Source organism: Phacochoerus africanus, chromosome 12 (assembly GCF_016906955.1).
Source record: "Phacochoerus africanus isolate WHEZ1 chromosome 12, ROS_Pafr_v1, whole genome shotgun sequence".
In the NCBI taxonomy this organism is placed as follows: domain Eukaryota; kingdom Metazoa; phylum Chordata; class Mammalia; order Artiodactyla; family Suidae; genus Phacochoerus; species Phacochoerus africanus.
Window position 1 is genome coordinate 1,447,339 of NC_062555.1, and position 20,651 is coordinate 1,467,989.

At 34.2% G+C, this 20,651-nt stretch overlaps 3 pseudogenes; 1 reads left to right on the plus strand and 2 right to left on the minus strand.

The window, feature by feature from the left end:
* Positions 1-2,055: 2,055 nt before the first annotated feature.
* Positions 2,056-3,065, minus strand: LOC125112966 (olfactory receptor 8H1-like; annotated as a pseudogene).
* An 8,308-nt stretch (positions 3,066-11,373) lies between these two features.
* LOC125112967 (olfactory receptor 8I2-like) lies at positions 11,374-13,825 on the minus strand (annotated as a pseudogene).
* Positions 13,826-18,055: 4,230 nt separating this feature from the next.
* Positions 18,056-18,949, plus strand: LOC125112968 (olfactory receptor 5D18-like; annotated as a pseudogene).
* The last annotated feature ends 1,702 nt before the right edge of the window (positions 18,950-20,651 follow it).

Below are 20,651 nucleotides of genomic sequence, written 5' to 3' on the forward strand. Positions count from 1 at the left end.
ATACAATTTTGCAAAGAAAACTGCAAATTTCAAAAAATAAAAAAATTATAATTATTGCTTGAAAAAATAACAAAAACAAAAAACTAGTTACAGGGATTTCCAGTCATGATGCTGCAGAAACAAATCCAACTAGTAACCAGGAGGATGTGGGTTTGATCCGTGGCCTTGATCAGTCGGTTAAGGATCCAACATTGCTCATGAGCTGTAGTGTAGGTCACAGAAGTAGCCAGGATCTGGCATTGCTGTGGCTCTGGTATAGGCCAGCAACAACAGCTCTGATTATACCCTTAGCCTGGAAACCTCCATATGCTATGGGTGCAGCCCTAAAAAAGACAAAAGAAAAAAGAAAAAAAAAGTTACAAAAGTTTAAGACATACCAAATAGTGGGGAAAAGGAAACATATGTTCTTATATAGCATGTAAATAGCAGAGTAAATAGAAAGTGCAATTTTAGACTATGTAGAAAAAAAATATTTAGGGAGTTTCCTTGTGATACAGTGAGTTAAGGATGCAGCCTTGTCACTGTAAAGGCTCAGGTGGCTGCTGTGGCACAAGTTTGATCCCAGGCCCAGGAGCTTCCACATGGCTCAAGCATGGCAAAATGAATGAATGAATGAATGAATGAAGAAATAAATAAATAAAATAAAGGAAATTTTAGTACCCAATCTGACTAAAATGTATGAGTTGCTGCAAAATCTGAATTCATTGTAAATTTGTAGCTTTATAATTTGTCTCTGTTAAAAAAAAAGTAGGACAAGTAAGTCAAGCATTTAATTCAACCATTTATTTTAATTGTTATAAAAGCCTATAGAATGCAACAGACAGGCTATGATTTTTTTTTTTAAATACACAGATTTTTAACAAAGGAGCACTTTACTGAATCTTGTTGACACATCACAGAAAAGTAAGGAGGCCACCAAGGAGATAGAACTGCATGCAAATTTTTAACTTGATGAATTTACAAATATTTCAGGTCCAAAGCATCTCAAAATGAGTCATGAGGTTTTCCGATGTACCAAGAACACATTCACCTTAGGTTTAATTAACAAAAGAATAAAAAAATGTTAAATTTGTAAGTTTATATGGAAAGCTATAAAAAAGTACATAGGAAATGACAAAAACATTGCTTATGTATATAATATGTATGTATTTATGAATAACTATTAATCTAGAACACATACAAAGCTGTTAATTATCATTAGGGCCTTTCTACTAACTTAAATATTTCAATGTTTTCCAAATTTTCTCCAATGTTAATATATAGCACTCCAACTCTAAAACTATGAAGTGCTGACTTGTTCCTTAGCTGCTTGTGTGCTTATCCTTTAATTCAATCAAAAGTAATTTATAAGAAAAAAGTGAATATTCTTTAAGAAAAAGTCATGGAACATTAAAAATAATGTAGTAATGTGAGTGTTCTAATGATAATGTCCAGTCTTTATTAGTACTACGTTAAATGCCCAAAAGTCATTATCTGATTTTATTTTATAACTTTATGGACCTTGAATTATTATTTCTTTCTTGCAGTTGAAGAATCCTGAGGCTAAAATTTTCAGTGAGTTATCAAGGGTTATACAGCTAAAAGGGTACAAGATCTAGAATATAAATTCTGGAATGTTTAGTTCCAAAGCAAATTTTCATAATCACTCGCTATATTGCTTCTCCATAAAATAAATGAAATAATTCCTATCATTACTCCTCAAATGGAGTTCTTTTCCATAATAAAATTATCTGAAATTCAAGGATACATGGGAATTTGTATGCTATAGCTTTAAAAATGACAATCATATTTTTTGATTTTCAAATCAGTTATCCTCAAAAATATGTAAGTTTTGACCATAGCATTAATATATTTTATAGTTTCCAATATATTATCAATTTCTGCAGTCAAATGCTCAACCACTGAGCTATACCCCCTACATGGATTTCTAAAGGTATCTTCCTGGAAATGAAAAGACCATATTTGGTCAAACAGAAAACAAATACATAAAGGATTCAAGCATTTCTGGAAAAAAACCAACGGAATACACTATAGGGAAGAGGGAAAAAAATCTATTCAGTTTAGCTTCACTCTCACTTTAATTGCCAGGTACCCACGGTTTTCTGTAAGACTAATGAAAGCATTTTTTACTTCTTTGTTTCTAAGACTGTGAATGAGTGGATTCAGTGTGGGGATGACAATAGTATAAAAAACAGATCCACTTGATTTCTTTCCCAAGGAGGACTTACTTGGTTTTAAATAAGTAAAAACCATAGTGCCATAAATGATGGTGACTCCCAGGATGTGGGAGGCATAAGTAGAGAAGGCTATTTCTTTCATGAGGTAGAAGTAATTTTCAGGATAGTAGACAGTATAGACACATAGGACACAAGTATTGTGATAAGAGATGCCATTAGAGTGAGCCAGCTACAATGAATATCATTATTTCCATGTCTTATATGTCAGTACAAGACAAGGCTAAAATTAGGTATGTGTCACAGAAAAAGTGATGGATTATATTGGAGTTGCAAAAATCCAGTATGCTCATGAAAAGCACACTGACAAAGAGTCCATGAAACCAGTCAAATAAGATCCAAAAACTAAGGAGCAGCAGCATCATGTGGACACAACAATGTGATACTGCAGAGGACTGCAAGTAGCTACACAGCAGTCAAATGTTGTGGAGGAGAGAAGAATATTCAGTGACCCCCAAGAAGACAAAGAAATACAACTGGGTGAAGCCATTCATGTATGGAATGTACTTTGTGGGAATCAGTAAGTTCTCTAAAGTTTTAGGTGTGATGACTTTTGAGTAACTGAGATAAAGAAATGACAAGTGGCTGAGGAAAAAAATACTTGGGGATTTGAAGCTGGAGACTCGGGTGGATTATCCATATCATCCCTGCATTGCCCAGCACAGTAACCAGGTATATCAGGAGAAATAGCATAAATAGTATCCTCTGGATTGCTTCAGAATCTGTCAGTCTCATAAGGATGAAGTCATTCACATGTGTGTTATGTTTTCCACCCATAGTATTCAAATGCTCTAAACTGTTGAGAAATTGAAGTTGATGTTTAGCAGGCATGGCTTCAGAAAGTTGTGTTTAAATGAAAGACAGGACATATTTTTACTAGTTTAGTTTTTCTATAATGTGATATTAAGAAAGGTTTACAGAGTAAAAAGAGAAAAATCTTAATTTGATTGCCAAATATAGAAATAGGTATAAATTAGCATTTGGATATAATGTAAGCTAATATATTGGATATTTAAAATATGCATGAAACTGTTCTGAATGCTTCCCTTTATTAGAGCATTATGATTCCATGGATTATTACACCATAGGTAATACTACTAGCCACATATTTTAGAGGAGAAAAATGGCACAGAGAATTTTGGTAACTTATCCAAAATCAGTACTATTATATGTTGGGTCTGTAATTTTCCCAAAATAGATTGACATCAGACAGCAGACTTATGATACTATATTCCCATTTATAAACTTCAGCAAACCTCAGGAAGAAAATGCTATATATATAATAAACAATGACAGAATAATAGTTTTAATCCACCATGTGCTCTTTTAACTTCCAATATTATTTAATATAAATGATAAATATATTTAACCTAGTGGATATTAGTAGTGTGCATTAAAATGATAGACCACAGGTTCATGTTAGCTTCCAAAAGTTATGATGAATAATTTCCTAATTTTACCATTCAAAATCAAAATTCTTCCAAAATTATATTTCTAAAATATGCATGTTTCTTGTAGTCCCTGATTATGTCATCTCTGTATTTCTAGTTCCACATGCCCTGGCATTACTTAGGGTGTTGTCAAAGTACTATCTACATGTATATTCTTCTGATAACGTCAACGTTTTATCTGAGCCTAAGGAAAACCTTCTAATTTTCAAAATAATACTTACCAGGAGTCAAATTTGATGTAAAACCACTGTCTTCCTGTATTATCTTTTTAGCCATATGTCAACCTCAAAATTTATTCACAAATAAGACATGAAGACTATTTAAGTAGAAAATTTCTGTAATATATTTTTTTTCTAAGAGATATGTTCTCTTTAAATCTTAGTGCATTCACTTCCCAGAGGGAAAAAAAAAACATAGAAATTGTGGTCAGCTCCTGATCAAAGGTAAAATTTTCCAGAAAGCTGTTTAAAACAAATATGTATATAAACAGAGAAACCTAGGTCTTGCCACTCATCCTGTTAATTCTAGGTTACCTCATATACTGTGGATTGGTGATAATGAAAAATTTGGTCATCCCTGTGGGCCACTTTACGTGCGATTTTATTCAAAATGTTTCCAAAGACAAAAGTTCAAGGACTCCATGCAGCTCTGCCAAGTTTTGAAATGCTACTTATCTTTTCCCTTACTACCCACACAATGAAGAGCCTAATGGTTTGGTCTTCTTTTGTGATGTCCAAATTGATGCCTGGAGAGGTAGAGAAGCACTTTCTAGGGAAATACTTAATTACTCTAGGTCTGAAGCCATCAGGGACAGAAGGATACATTTTCCTCAATGATACTTTTATATTTAAATGTGTGATACTATATAAGAGTAATATGTTCATTAGAAACCAAATACAAAGAACAGTCTGAAAACAATTCAAAACTGTTGAAATGTTTTGATAATTTCTCTCAATTATTTTTTTCATAAAATGATTATTTATATGCCTCTAGATTTGCATAATTTTTGTGGTACTATATATTCAATATTCATCCTCAATTCACCTAAAATTTCATAATATACTATAAACAGTGTTACATTAGACTTTCATAAAACCCATAATTTGTAGGTTTTTTCATTAATTCATGATAATTAGATCAATGGTTGTATAGATTTAAAAGGGAATCTTACAGAAAAGTCCACTCATACATCATGGTTTTAGGAGGTAATATATTGTTGTAGCCAAGGGAGCACATTTTATTTGTACTATATCTTTGATGAAGGGCAGTTCTATTTATTAGAAGTCAGTGCTGCTGAAACAGGCTTATTTGGAGGTTAAAAAGTGAATATAAATCTATTTGACAGTAAATAACTGAGAGTTAAATCAAATGAGAGACATGGTAATTTTCTATGTAAATGCTACCTCCAAAGCCCTGTTGTTTGCAAAATTACTGGGAGCGAGTGCTTCTTCCTCAATATTTTCCCTACATATGTCATGTTTAGTGTTGCTTATGACTTTAAGCTATTCTCCTTTTTTTTTTTTTTTGGCCATGCCCACAGCATGCAAATTTCCAGGGACAGTGATGATTGAACCTGCTCCAGAGCTGGGACCCAAACCACACCAGTGAAACCCCAAATCCTTAACTCACTGAGCCAAATGGAAGAAAACAAAGTCTGATCAGAGATTTTAAATATCTTTTGATTTAATGATGATATACACTAGCTCACTACAGTTTTAACTATTCATTCATGCAGTTAAATGTTTTTTTCATTCAATGTTTTTCATTCAATGTTTTTTCTTTTATTTTATTCTAGTTACTATTTCTTTCTTCTTTAACTCTTGAAAGAATGTTGTTTTTTTTTTCAGATAGATGCTATTTTTTTTGCCTTCAAATCCATTAATTGTTATCTAGATTTTATCATTCGTCCCCTACTTTACTAGGATTATGAAGAACAACAAACAATTTTTCCTCTATTCTCATTTTTTGAATGAGACCCACCCACTGTAATGAAGGACAGAATAATAGGAGAAAAATAAGCAGAAATTTAATGATATTTATATCCTGTATACATGGGTGATACCAGGAAAACTGAGTGACTCCTTCAAATGGCCCAAGCCTCCCCCTTAAACATCATATCAAGCTAAACACAAAGGATAATGGGGGGAGGGAGGATGGGAGGCAGGAAAAAGAACATAGTAAACAATGGTATGTTTGTCAGTGCAGGTTCAAGTCCAAGCCTTCTTCATTGATAAGTTTCTAGATATTTAGTTTTCTTCCTCTTCTTGGTACAGAGAGAGAGACATCCTTGTACATGAAGATTTCCATTTTAAATGTAAATGCCTCTTACAAAAGGGTAACTTCCACTCAGTTTTCGGAATATATCCTGTGTCTGCTCTTTCTTAAAAATAACCAGCTTGGAGTTCCTGTCATGGCACAGTGGAAACAAATCAGACTAGGAACCATGAGGTTGCAGGTTCAATCCCTGGCCTTTCTCAGTAGGTTAATGATCCAGCTTTGCCATGAGCTGTGGTGTAGATCACACACTTGGCTTGGATCTGATGTTGCTGTGGCTCTGGCATAGACCAGCAGCTACAGCTCTGATTAGACACCTAGCCTGGGAACCTCCATATGTGTGGGTACGACCCTAAAATGACAAAAGACAAAAAATAAAAATAAAAATAACCAGCTCAAGGTAATCCTTATGCCAAAGAAGCATACTGTGGCATAGAAATGCTTTTCCCCTTTAGGTTGAATTCATTTTTTTTGTCTATTACCTAGTAATAGCTGTTTATTTACTTTTTGTAATCTGTTTGATAATATATGAATTTAATATATGCATTACTCATCTGAGTGTTGCTTTAAATTTGACCTGTATATAGTGGTAATAATTACTTTTATTGTGGCATAGTAAATAGATAATCTAAAGTTAAAATTTTAAATTTCCTATTGTTTAAGAATAATTCAAGATTTAAAAAAAAATAGGTCAAGCTAAAAGAATATATTTTATTTATTTACTTTTTTGTCTTTTTAGGGCCAAACCCACAGCATATGTGAGTTCCCAGGCTAGGGGTCAAATTAGAGCTTTAGCCACCAGCCTTTGCCACAGCCACAGCAACAGCAGATCTTAGACATGACTGTGAACTACATTGCAGGTCAGAGCAACACTGGATCTTTAACCCACTGGGAGATGCTAGGGAGCCAACCCACATCCTCATGGATACTTGTAGGGTTTGTTACTTATAAGCCAGTACAGGAACTCTCCACTTTTTTTCCTTTAAGTATCAATTTTATATTATACTACATTGCAGACAGAAAATGAATGTGACTCTTTAATTTAAATGTGGGAAATTTATGGATTAACCAATTTATCAATTAATTTATGGATTAATAAATTGAAATTAATGGATTTCAATTTATGCATTATTCAACTAGTATAATTGACTCAGATTCTGGGAAAGAAAGAGTCAAATGTTGATATGCATGTCTGGTCTTATCAATTGTAGTATTAAAGATTATAAATTCACAGCTGGGGTAAATAGGAAAAATACATAAAAAGTAATATAATGTGTTAGAAGGTGAAAACTGCTATAAAAATAAAAAGTGAAACAGCTCAGAGGAGGGAGTTCTGGAATAGGGGCATGAGGAAGCAATCAGAAAATTTTGTGGTCAAGATAAGCTTAATACAATGTTGGATTGTGAGCAAATATTTGAAGGAGGGAAGTGTTAGTCATGCAGGTATATGGGAGGGGAGTGGTTCAGAAAGGGGAACATCAGTGCAGAGGCCCATGCAGTGGATGGGCCATGCACTCTGAGGGGCAGAGAGTAATATGTACTAAGAGTGTTATTTTATGTTGGGAGAGAGGAGAAGGAGAAGCAATAATGAAGAATCTGTGTGTCTATGGTGGTAAGCGCTTTGGAGAAAAACTAAGAGTAGGGACTGCATGGAGACAATTGGACCTCTTCTATTAAAAACAAATTTTAGGGTTCCTACTGTGTTGCAGTGCATTAAGAAACCAAGGGCAGTGTGCAGTGGCTCTGGTCAATGCAGAAGTGCAAGTTGGATTCCTGGCACAGTGCATTGGGTTAAGGGTCCAGCATTACTGTGTCTGTGGCTCCTATTCAAATTCCATATGCTATGAGGGTAGCCATAGTATTTTAAAATTTTTTTCTCAAGGAAATTTCTTCAGAGTCTTCAGTGATATGGTCACACTGAAAGAAGAGAAGTATAAAGTATTAAACATATATATATATGGAAGAGGTGAGAGTCAGGCAAATGGAATAGTAAAAATGGTGTTCTATAAAAATAGTTATTCTATTATAATATTTTGCATCACTATTTTGTTAAAAAATGTGTGAAAAATATAATATACTGTATTTAGACTCACTTTGATAATCATTGTCTTTTTAGAAGAATTTGTTATACTGAATAAATATAAAATTACTTTTTTCTCCAATATGTTCATGTTTTGTAACACCAATTGTTCTATATTTTTTCTAAAATGTATTTTTACTCCGTCATTTCTTTAGCTATTTTTAGATTCTCAGACCATTTCCCTTTCCCATATTTTGAAAGCAAATATCCTATGTAAAAATCTTACATAAAAATCTTAACTTACTTTACAGTACTTTTTCCAATTCAGACAATATCTGGAATTCATTTTTGAACTGCTCTCTAATCTTTGTGTAGGGGCAAGAGAGTGAGTCTGACTCTGCCTGCTATCAAAAAGTCACTTTCATTGAGTAATTTGGTTCTTCAGGAATTTCTAGTCTTTCTTGAAGTAAAAGAAATTAAGGAGGTCTCCTGTGGTGCAGCTGGTTAAGATTTAGCATTGTCACTGCAGTGACTTGGGTTGCTGCTGGGTGTGAGTCTGAACCCTGGACCCCTAGCCTGGGAACTTCTGCATGCTGTGAGCACAACCAAAAAAAAAAAAAAAAGGAAATGTGAAACATAATTTTATTTTTTCTTTACATTGATAGAAAAGATGTTTTAAAGCTGTGAAATAGAACACAAACTAGAGAAACACAAACGTTAACAGGTGTATTTTAAGGGCACTGCAGTATAAATACTTGGAAAAAATACTCAGTATTTTTATTTTGAAGCCTGATGAGGTAAACATTTTAAACAGATTGTCTTTTATTCCAGCCTAATGAAAAAAAGAAAAAAAAATCTGGGTCATTTTACAAACTGTGATCACTGTGGGGACACTGTTCTAAACATTATTAAGTTGATCATCTGGCCTGGTCAAGTGCTAGAGTCTAGAGAGAAGGAAAGACTAGAGAAAATGCAAAGATATATAAGGCTCATTCTGGACATGTGTATCACAGATTCTAGAGGGAAGGAATATAAAGAGCATCTAGAAGAGAGAAAGATGGAAGTTTTACACATAAATAAATATGAAGAGAATATTGAAACTATATAAGGAAATTTAATGATAACTTTGGTCAAATAAATTATATTTTTGCTTGTGATTAGTGAGAAAAATATGGCACTTTTTTCTCTTAGAAACAAGCAAGGAAACATAAAAGCATAAAAATAACAATTAGGTGCATAATTTTATTGATACCAAAATGATAAAATCTTAGAATTATCTATATATGATTAATACATATGCAAAAACAAGTGAAAATTGATACATACAATTAGACCAAGGGTAAATATAAATACAGTTCAGCAGTCTTGATGTTACAGATATTTACAAAAAATTGAGCAATGTGGTTATAATTCATGAGAGAAAATCTTTGAAATGAAAGGAAAATATACTGAGGTTAATAGGTCTCCATGATGATGATGAAAAAATATTGAGAGCAACCAATCTGAATTACATTCTGCTTCAGAGGAAAAAGAAATTCATGTAGACTTGACAAAAGAAATGACTGATAAGACAGAAACCTCAATATATCCCTAGTGTAATGCATAGTATGTTTCAAGTTGTCACTTATAATGGTTCATAGCATAGTATTTTACATTATAAAATGAACCTTGCAGGAGTCAGAAGACATTTGTAGATCAGAGAAGAAAATTAAAATTTTAAAACCAAGTAAATATGTGTGCACAAACAGAGCCTTTCACATGAATTATCTTTAGCTACTTATTTCCAAGACTGAGGCTGATTTTTTATAGGAGATTTGTCTGTCGTACAGGATATGTGAGAAGGCTTAACCAGAGATTTATACATTGTCTATATGATTTTAAATCCTATAAATCTCTGTATACTCATTTCTGTATCTTAACCATAAGGAAAAATCAGGTGAAAAGAAATATGTTAATTACTATGCCATTTTATCATATAAATAAGATGTTTTTGCAGGAATTCTAGAAATAGAAGTTTCAACTAAACTAATGTGTTTTTGAATGCCAAAATGCACACATTCCAAATACCAAAGAAAGAGATCAACATGACTAAGGTAGAATCCCTGCCCTTGATGCATGAATCCCTATGCTTCCACAAGCAAATAAAATGCAAAGAAAGTATTTAATTACATATTGTGTATGTGATCATTAGCAATGTGTTGTGGATAGGAAAAATATAACATAGCAAACTCTTCTGTCAGAGAGCTTACATACTTGGAAAGAAAAATATCATAAACACACATTTTATTTTTAAAGCACCTCATCAAATTCCTTTTAAAATATATTTTAAATGTGATGTCCCAAATCCTTTAGTTACTACTCAATGATTCATGCTCAGTAAAGGCAATAATGAGGGTTACATCTTCTCCAGTGATCATTTTGTAACAGTGCCTGGGAGAGTTCATTACTTGAGGTTTACCTTAAATCTCCTTTCAAGGAAAATAATAAGGAAACAGTTTCCCCTTTTAATACTACATACTTAGTGAAGGTTTTTCTGCCTGCTTTGGAGAAATGAGAATCTCTACAGATTCCTTCTAAAATGCCTAGGGAATTATGCTACTGCTAGTACTTCATTCATCTACACAAACACTCACATAGACACATTCACATTTAAATGTTTATCAAGTCTTTGAACTTAGGGAGGAAGATCAAGGTGATGAAGAAATTAAACTGCTCTTTTTGATGGAGAATGAACTCCACTTCATAAATGCATTGCTTTTCTGTGTAATCAAAAATCATGTTTCAGAAATAAATGATCAAAATTATAATTGTTATAGTGAAATGAATCTACATGGCCAAGAGATGTCTCTGTATTACCCCGTGTCTCTTGTTCTCATTGATCACCACTGGAATAACTTCAAAAACCCACCCCTTCAACCCTGGACTTATATTTGCATTTGTTAATGCTGCACATTTTTTTTTTTGGCTCTGTGGCTTTCAGCCATAATTGGAGTCATTATCTCTTCATTTTCTAGTTTACTATTACTCTCAATTTGTTGATGATTGAGAAAACAATATCAAACAATATGAAAAGTCAATAGAATAATTGTCTAACATGTTTTACTGTGACGATATGCTCAATCAAGGATAGTCAGGGAAAGATTCAGTTACTGGTCAGTTGCTTTCTTATTTGTGCATGTGTGTGTCTGAATAGTGTAATGAAATGAACTCTTAAAATGATTATAATGTATCCCATACATATTAAATAATAATTTGTCTCTCACATTTTAAGATTCTATTATCAGTTATTTTGTGTTATGCTTTTTTGAATTATTCTAGTAGTTTCCTAATTGTTAGAGCAATGGAGTGCTTGAAACCAGACAGGTGTGCTTTAATTGCAGCACAAAGAGATTTCTCATGCAAAATGTTTTCTTTGTATGATTCTCAGGAGAGGACCTTTTACATCTTTATTCCTCAAACTATAGGTGAGTGGATTCAGCATTGGAATGACAATGGTATGAATACAGATGCCACCTGTGCTTGGGTCAAGGATGGTGTGTTATCAGGCTGCAAATATGTGAAAATCAGGGACCCATAGAAGATAGTCACACCCATGATGTGGGACACACAGGTAGAAAAGGCTTTTTTTCTGCCTGATGCAGACTTGGTCTTCAGGAAGGCTGAGATAATGACAATATAGGTGATAATGATTATAAGAGAGAATTAAGAATGGTGAGCCCAGCCAAAACAAAGATCTCCATTTCTGTGCTGAATGCATGCACACAGGACAGGGGCAAAAGAGCTATGGTGTCACAGAAAAAGTGATTGATGCTGGAATCACAGAATGCCAAACTGCTGATCACACAGATGGATATCAGAGAATTGGAAAGCCTACTGTATATAGCATTGTTCCCAGCCAGTTACACCCTTTCTGAGACATAATCACTGAATACAGTAAGGAATTTCAGGTTGTGACATAGTGGTCATAGGCCACTGATCCCAGAAGAAAACATTCACTACTAACCAAATCCACAAAAATACATTTGAACAAATCATCCGATGAAGGAGATGGTTTTCTGTTTTGACTGGGAATTCCCCAGTGCCTTGGGTGTTATAGTAGAGGAATAAAATATGTCAATGAATGGTAAAATTGCTAAGAAAAAGGACATAGGTGTGTGAAGCTGAGAGTCAATTCTGCTTAACATAATCAGTCCATGTTTCCCCAAAACAGTGAACAGATAAAAAGAAACAGTGAACAGATAAAAAGAAAAGGCTGACCCATAGCTCAGGGTGGTTTGCAAATCCAGAGAGGATGAAGAAAGTCACCTTGGTGAAATTTTTCCCAGTTGTGTCTATCAGCTCAGGCCTTTGGCTTACCTGCCAAATAACAATAATGGAAGTAAGAGAGGGATGCAAATCTGAAGACTTGCTTATCATGATATATTTAACCTCCCACAATGGATAGTGACCAATGAGATATGAATGTTAATGACATCAAGTTAATTGATAACATATGTATTATTTTTACTCTTTAAAGAGCTGATACAAGATTAAAAATTTTCAAAATCACACTTGTGTGGAATTGGTTGCACTCAAAAATAAATTTATCTGGAATGATTTTTGAAGATTTTCCTTCTAAGATTTAAAAGCCTCTACCCTAGTATCACTAGTCACACACTTTGAAATTTACCTCCTGGAATATATTACACCGTATTAGAAAATGTAAATGTTAATTAGGAAAGTAGGATCTGTAATTTGTGAATGTCATAATACTTTTGTGTGGCAGTCTTAAAATTTCAGCATTTAACAGCTGCTTTAAAGGATTGCTTTTGGAATGGATAAGCAAAGAGTTCCTGCTGTTTAGCACTGAGAACTATACATAGTCACTTATGATGGAGCATGATAATATGAGAAAAAAAGTGTATATATTTATGTGTGACTGGGTCACCTTGCTGTATAGTAGAAAATTGACAGAACACTATAAACCAGCTACAATGGAAAAAATAAAAATCCTTATTAGTAAATAAATAAATACATAAGTAAAGGATTGCTTTAAGAGCTTAATAAGATCTTAGATGGGCACATTTAATAGTTACTTGGAATCAATAAAATTTGCAAAATTTTGTAAAATATGTATATATACACATATTTATGTATTATATTAATATATAATATACACTATAAATTTATAAATTATATAAAACATATATAAAAATGAAGTAAGAAATACTGTATTTATTTTCCATGTTAATGCTAAAATTCCCTAGTTTTTTTCTATCACCTACCCTTTCTTTCAATTGGTCAGATATGACCAAATGAGGAACTTAATCTATATCATAGCCAAATAGTTTTGTATTTGTGCTTAGTAACCATGTGTGTTTCCAACATGAAATGCGTGATAATCTATGATCTCAGGGGATAACTAATTCATTGCAATATGGTACTTTCCAAGTCAATTATAAAACACCTACAAACAGTGAAATAAATACATCTTGTTATATTTAAAACCAAAAATAATATGTAAGCTGATTACACTAGAAATTAGAGAACTCGCTTAGTTATACTGATATAAGTGGGTGATAAATAGTCAGAACTGAAACTAGAACTGCTTTTTTTTTCTCTCTCAGGTTAAGACAATTTAACCTCTGGCATTTTGCTAGAAATAGGTAACTGTTGCCTCTGCCTCCCCACAACCACTTTCCCCCAACCCCCAGATCAGCTGGGGGATGATCCAAGGCCTTCATTGGCAACTCAGCACCCAGATCTCTCCCTTCCCAGGACAGGAGCCCAGGGCCTTGGATTGGTGTTGCCTGGATGGGTTGGGGGACTTTGGCTGCTTCCAGCAACCAAAAGGCAGAGCCACACATGGCCCCCCCCAGCCTGTCTTTCCTGCCAGGCCCCCCACCTCAGCTTCACCTTGCAGGGAAGCCAGGTAGTGATGCCTCTGGAGAGTGGCCCTGGCCCCTGGACCCCAGCAGAGTAGTGCCCCCCATCCTACCCATATTCTTAGCCATCCTGCCAGTGTGCACCTCCAAGTTAGCAATCCTCGGCCCTGGACTGCACAATGCTGGCAAGGCCAAGGCCAGTCCTTCAGGCCTCCATAGAGGAGTGGTGAGCACGGGTGCTGGGGGCCCTGGTGGAGTGTACTGCCCAGGGAGCATCTGACTACTGGAGTTTAAGTGCACAGTGCAGCCCAGCTTTCTACTGGTATGCACTGCACACTGGTAGAGCATGCACAGGACCCACCCAGAGCCAGCCAGAGCCCCTGCCACTGTAAGTTGATGTGAGCATTTGGGAGCAGCCCCTGGTAATGCAGATGTAGGATAAAGCATGGCCCAGCAGGGTGCCTAGACTGTGCTCCACCAGGCTCAAGGTCTGGGATCCTGAGGCATCACTCAACATGCTGTTGAAACTAGCATAATGTTAATGCAAGTTTATTTCAGACATTTAGCCCTCTACTGGAGTAACCCAAAAGGACTTGATGTAATATTAAATATATTTAATCACTTAGTATCTCTCATGTTCACAGTGTTCCGCTTTGTCCATTATTTCCTTTAACTAGTATTTAGTCAATGGCAGCATTTTTGCCTTGCCTGTCATTAAAGGCACTTTTCTGAAAACTTACTGGAATATACAGGCTTTTGTAAAAAGAAAAAGTTTCTCAATATTAGAAACACACATGCACACACGCAATAATGAAGAGGATGTTAAAATTAGACTTACCTGGGATTTAGTCTACAAAAGGAAATTTCTTTCCCTTTCAAACCTCTGCCAGCTATTTTCAGGGATATGTTCAGATTACAAGAAGCAAAAACATTGTGCAATATTTGTGAAATTCACCATATATTTTTGGCCTTAACTATATTGGCCTCAACAATTCTGAATCCTGTGAATTCCCAATAGAATAGCTTGAATCCGATATTATTTCTGCTGCTATTGTAAAAACAGAACTCTATCTTTTATATAATGGACACCTGAAGATATTAGGAATTTGATGGAAAAATCATTGGTGGTTTTGATGACAGTTCTGGATAATACCTATACTACATTCCATTGATAGAATAAAATTAAAAGCCAAATTAACAAAGTATTTATTTTGTGTGCCTTCTCAAAATTAAAATCTATTTTTTAGCTCAAATTTATATTTATATTCAGGATTACTTTTTTTTGTAGTGTATTTCTAAAACAGTCCCATAACAAATGATTCTTTTCTGAAATTAGAGTTAAGCAATCTTTGCATACAAGCATCTCTTTTAAACTCATAAAATTAAATCATAAGGGAATTGGTCAATTAGCATCTTTGATCTCTTGAGATTTGTATTTTAATTGCACCCTAGGTTTAATTTTAATTTGCCTGGGATACATCTACAATAGAAATGTTTGGAAATAAATATTATTTAATTTTTGTACTTCTGTGTAAATGTCCATAGATATAGTAAAAACTGCAGTTAACATACTTTTAGAAATTTATATTTATTTTGATATTTCATGTTATACACCAATACACACATATATAACACATTTTCTAAAATGTTATGAAATGTAAATGAGATACATGGTATTAGAAGATATCAGATAACCACTGCCTCTGTCTAGCTGCCAAGATAAACTCTCCCAGCAAAGAGAAGTGAGCTTTCCTATATTATTTAATGGTATTAATATACATTGAAATTATATTACCACCTATGTCAATAAATCATATATGTATTTAATTTTAATGCAGGTGTTCAATTTTTATTTGACTGTGCCTAATGTTACACACAAAAAAAAATGATTGGCTGAAGAAAAGTATACCATCTATGAAAATAAAAAATCTTAAGTGCAATTGTCTTATTTGTAGCTCATGACAAACACCTCAATCAAAATTCTCTGTGGTGTGATTCCCCAAAATCACTCAGGTAGATGCAAATATACAGCATGATCCCAAATTTATTTGAAAGTCTGGCTCACCCTTGAGAGGTTCTCTATGATGTCCTTGACTTATATTTTTAATGAGAAAAATACAATTTTCTTGAAGACTTTACTGGAAAATACTTTGGAAGAAGTTTTGATACCCTAATATTATAGGCTATGACAATTTATTTTAATCAAAGTTGTGTTTTGGAAATACTTTTCAAGAACCTTATTTAAATCAAGGAAGACCTCAGTCAATAAATCTAAAAAGAATAACTATGTTCTGGTGAGTTCTTCAACTAAGTGTAATACTTTTATTCTGATGTAGGAAACTATGAAATCATCAATACTTTTGGAGAGAAACACCTTTGCAAATCTAGTAGCAGTACAATAGTGTACACTTAATTCAGTTAAGAAGAAGGAGTTACTCAAATCTATTTCTTACATTTTAAAAATTGTTGGAATGCATTTGTCTTTTAATGTTCCTTCTGTAATTTACTTGATGGATATTCAACTAATATTACCTGTTCTCAATTTCAAAATATATTTTAGGAAAATAGTAAGAAGAAACCCATACAACTGTAGGGAAATATACCAGAATTTGCATTAGAATTTTGAGTTTAAAACCAGTTAAGTGGAAGAAAGTTTGAGCAGTAATATAACTTCATTTTATGGATTAATCACCAACATTGTCTGGAAGAGTTTTGCCAGGAATTTGATATTAAAAAATTGTGATGCTTAAAATCTGATGGAGTAGAGGACAATGTGGTCAATGTGATGAAGGCATGATGTTATAAAAATGTGTTTTATGCAAAAATGATCAAAATTACTGCTGTGAGTTAAACAAAAGGAGTATCAATTAAAGAGTCTGGGTGATATAGTGACATTAGGGATTATAGAAATTCAGAAAAAAAGGGTTAAGATTTTGAGTAATTTGTAAGGAGGTAATTTTGAAAATGTCTACAAATCTAAATCCAAGCACAAATCTAAAATAAAATTTAATGAAAGATAGTGTGGTCATATAGGCAGGCTAAATAAAGATGATTGTTACCTAGGTAAGTAGATGGTGGGAGCTAGGGATAAAGATGGGAGCACTTTTTGAAGAATACTTTCACTTAGTCCTAACTGCCTTTCTCAAAACCTGAAATTGAGAAGAAAAGCAAATCATAGAAATCAAGAAAAAGGGAAGAGAATTGGAGAAAAGAAAGTTTATGCATGGATGGTTTGAGATGATAGTAGAGATGTGTATCCAAGAAGAAAGAATTAAAATGAACTAGGAAAGACAGCTATTTCCTCTATGTCTCTGCAATATTTTTCCATGTAATATTCTCTATTTGTGCCACTTCATATCTCTAAAGTTATAACTGGTACTGCATTCTAAGGTATTTTATAGTCATATATTTGAAATTCAAAATATACCTATTTAAAAACAGAATTAGAAGCACAGGAAGAGAAGAAATTAAATTTGAGGTGACATTTACTACATATGCAATTAATCTTAGATGTTTACAAAATAGCTATCTTAAATTATGATATATAAAATTGTACAATAAAAATAAAAATAAATGCTTACACTATTATCATATCTCTATAGATAAGGGAATGTGTTGCATAAAGATTAAACAACTTGTCAGGGACACATATCAATAGGCGGCTGAGGCCAAACTTGAACCCAGGTTGACCATATTACAAAGCCCAAGATCTTTACAAGATGTCATTCTTATTCTCTAGAAGATGCAAATGACCTATTAACAAGGTTAAGTCAGTTGATGAAATCATTACAAGGATGTTAAACTAGGGCTTGTCTGATGGCTGGAGAGGAAAAGTGACAAGAAATACAGAAAAGTGAGGAAAAGTGAGAGCAATGTGAAGAAATCTTGGCCAATTGAAATGGCCAGAGCAAACATAGGAATCTGTAGCCATAGTCAAAAATTTTAACTAAGTGGGTCTATTTAAAGAAACATTTATGTGAAGGGAAATGGGAAAGAGCTAAGATGAGCAAATTCAAAGAGATCCATTTCCTGAGCCACCCCTGATGCTCAGATCATTCTAGTCCATTCTAGACCTGACCCTCCATCAGGACACAAACTTACTCCCTCACAAACACCCAGAGACACACCATGCAGGCTTCAGGCTCCACTAGATTTGAAACATTTGGTTGCTCAGGAAGGACTCTCTGATTTTCTCCAGCAGGAACCATAGTGATGGAAAAGGGAAATCAGAGAGTTGGAATCACCTTCATTCTCCTGGACTTCTCTGAATAACCACACCTCCTGGTGCCCCTCTTCTTGGTCTTCTTGGCCATTTATGCAGTCTCCATAGTGGGGAATGTGGGTATGATTGTGATCATCACAATGAATCCCAAGCTCCACACCCCCATGTACTTTTTTCTCAGCCATCTCTCCTTTCTTGATTTCTGTTACTCTTCTGTAACTATACCCAAACTCTTAGAGATCTTGTTTGTGGACATAAGGACTATCTCTTACATGGGTTGCATGATGCAGTTTTCCTTTGGCTGCACATTCATGATTATGGAAATATTCATGTTAGCCTTGATGGCTTATGACCAGTTTGTGGCTATTTGTAACCCCCTTCTCTATATGGTTTCTATGTCTCCTAAGCTCTATACCCTCCTGGTAGCCTCAACTTGCTCATGGGGTGGGTTATGTTCCTTGACACTCACATATTCTCTTTTGGAACTCTCTTTCTGCGGTTCTAACATTACAAACCATATTTTCTGTGAGTATTCTGCCATCATCTCTGCCTCCTGCTCTGACACGTATTTCAACCTGATGCTGAGTTTTATCATTTCCACAGTCAATGAGGCTTGTAGCCTTCCAATTAACCTCTATTTGTTTCTTTTCATCATTGTCACAATTATCAAGATGTCATTTACTGGTGGGCTCTGAAAAGCCTTCTCCAACTGTGCCTCCTACCTGACTGTCATCACCGTCTTACATGGGAACTTCCTTCTTCCTTACTGTATGACCAGCTCCAAAAGATCATTTCTCTTCATGATAATAGCCACTGTGTTTTACACAGTGGTGATCCACATGCTAAACCCCATGATGTATAGCCTTAGAAATAATGATATGTAAGTATTGATCAGAAAGTTAATCAATGCTGAACAACTGTTTTCTCACTAAATGTAATTTTGATGAGAGAGGACTTATTTTCTTAAATGTTTTTATACATTTTAATTTTTATTAAATTTTTTCTTCTAGTAATGGTATCATAATTTATTGAGTAAATAAGATAATATATGTGTATATATATGATCATTAAATCTTACTGTGCTTTAAAAAATCATCTTCAGTTCATAAGAAAAAAAAAGAAAATTCTATTTATGTATCACTCCCAGAATATGAGGCTTAAAAACATTCCTCTAAAGACGTCCACATTCTAATTTCAAGAAGCATGTAAATTATTACCCTTCCCTGTTTTCTTCCCTTATTTTCTGCTGCCTTGCCTCTTCTCTTCCTCTCTCTCTTACATCAGGAAATATGAAAAACAAGCAGAAAACATTCTGAATAAAGATTCTGTAGGTTACTTTCTCCAAGAAATTAAAGATAAAACACTGTCAGCACGTTGCAACATTTCCATACACATTCTCTAGTTATGGTGCCTAACACCACCAGGAGCAAACTGCTTCAAGGACTGTGTCATATTTAGAACTTTTTCTTTTCAGTTACAACCCCTGATAATAGGTTATGAGAGTCTCAAAGTTACCTTTTTGTCTCCTTTTGAAATGCATATAAAATTTTAGTGTGTATATGCCCTCATATCTGTCATTGCTGCAAGCTGCTTTGTTGGATGCATATGTTGCTGGGATGTGGCATTCCTATGGCTGTGTTGTCAGTTGAAAGCTGCAGCTCCGATCAGACCCCTAGCCCGGGAACTTCCAATGCTGTGGGTACAGCCTGATAAAAAAACAAACAAACAAACAAACAAATTATTACAAGACCATAGCTATAATTCCCATGCTATACAATATACCCTTGTTTCTTAGCTACTGCATACGGAGTATTTTGTGTATTTTAATTCAATATCCCTAAATTGCCCCATCTCCATTCCTTCTACAAAGTCTAAAAAACACCAGTGTTGGAGAGAATGTGGAGAAAAGAGAACCCTTGTACACCATTGGTGAGAATGTAAATTGGTGCAGGAAATTACATACCATATGGAAAATATCATGGAGGTATTTATCCCAAAATTTAAAATTGAACTACTATATGATCCAGCAATTTCTCTCCTGGATATTTCCTTTTCTGCATTTAATGGAAATGTTGCTATGAACATTTTTAACACAAAGATGCACTACATTGCACATAAGCTGTCATTCTGTGCATAAAGTCCTATGGTGAATGTTCTGGATCAAAGGGAGCTTGTTTATTTTCTTTTACTAGACACCATCATACAACTTCCCAAGTAGTTGTATTAGTTTGCACTCTACACATCTTGCAGCTGAATTCTAATTATTGCCCATTCTTGCCAACATTAAATATTGTCATGGGATATTTCTAATTTTCAAGTTGGTAGGTGAGTAGTAATACATTATTTTAGTTTATAATTTCATCTCCTCATTATTGATGAAGCCATTACAAAAATACCCTAAAAATTGCTATGTTTGGAGTATGTTCTAAGGCTGCTGTGATTTTGTAGTTTTTCTTTCATGAAGAGGATGTTATTCACTTTTTATGGCTGTATCCATGGCATATAGAAGTTCCCAGGATAGGAGTTGAATCAGAGCTGCAGCTACTGGGCTGCACCACAGCCACAGCAACACCAGATTTGAGCTAC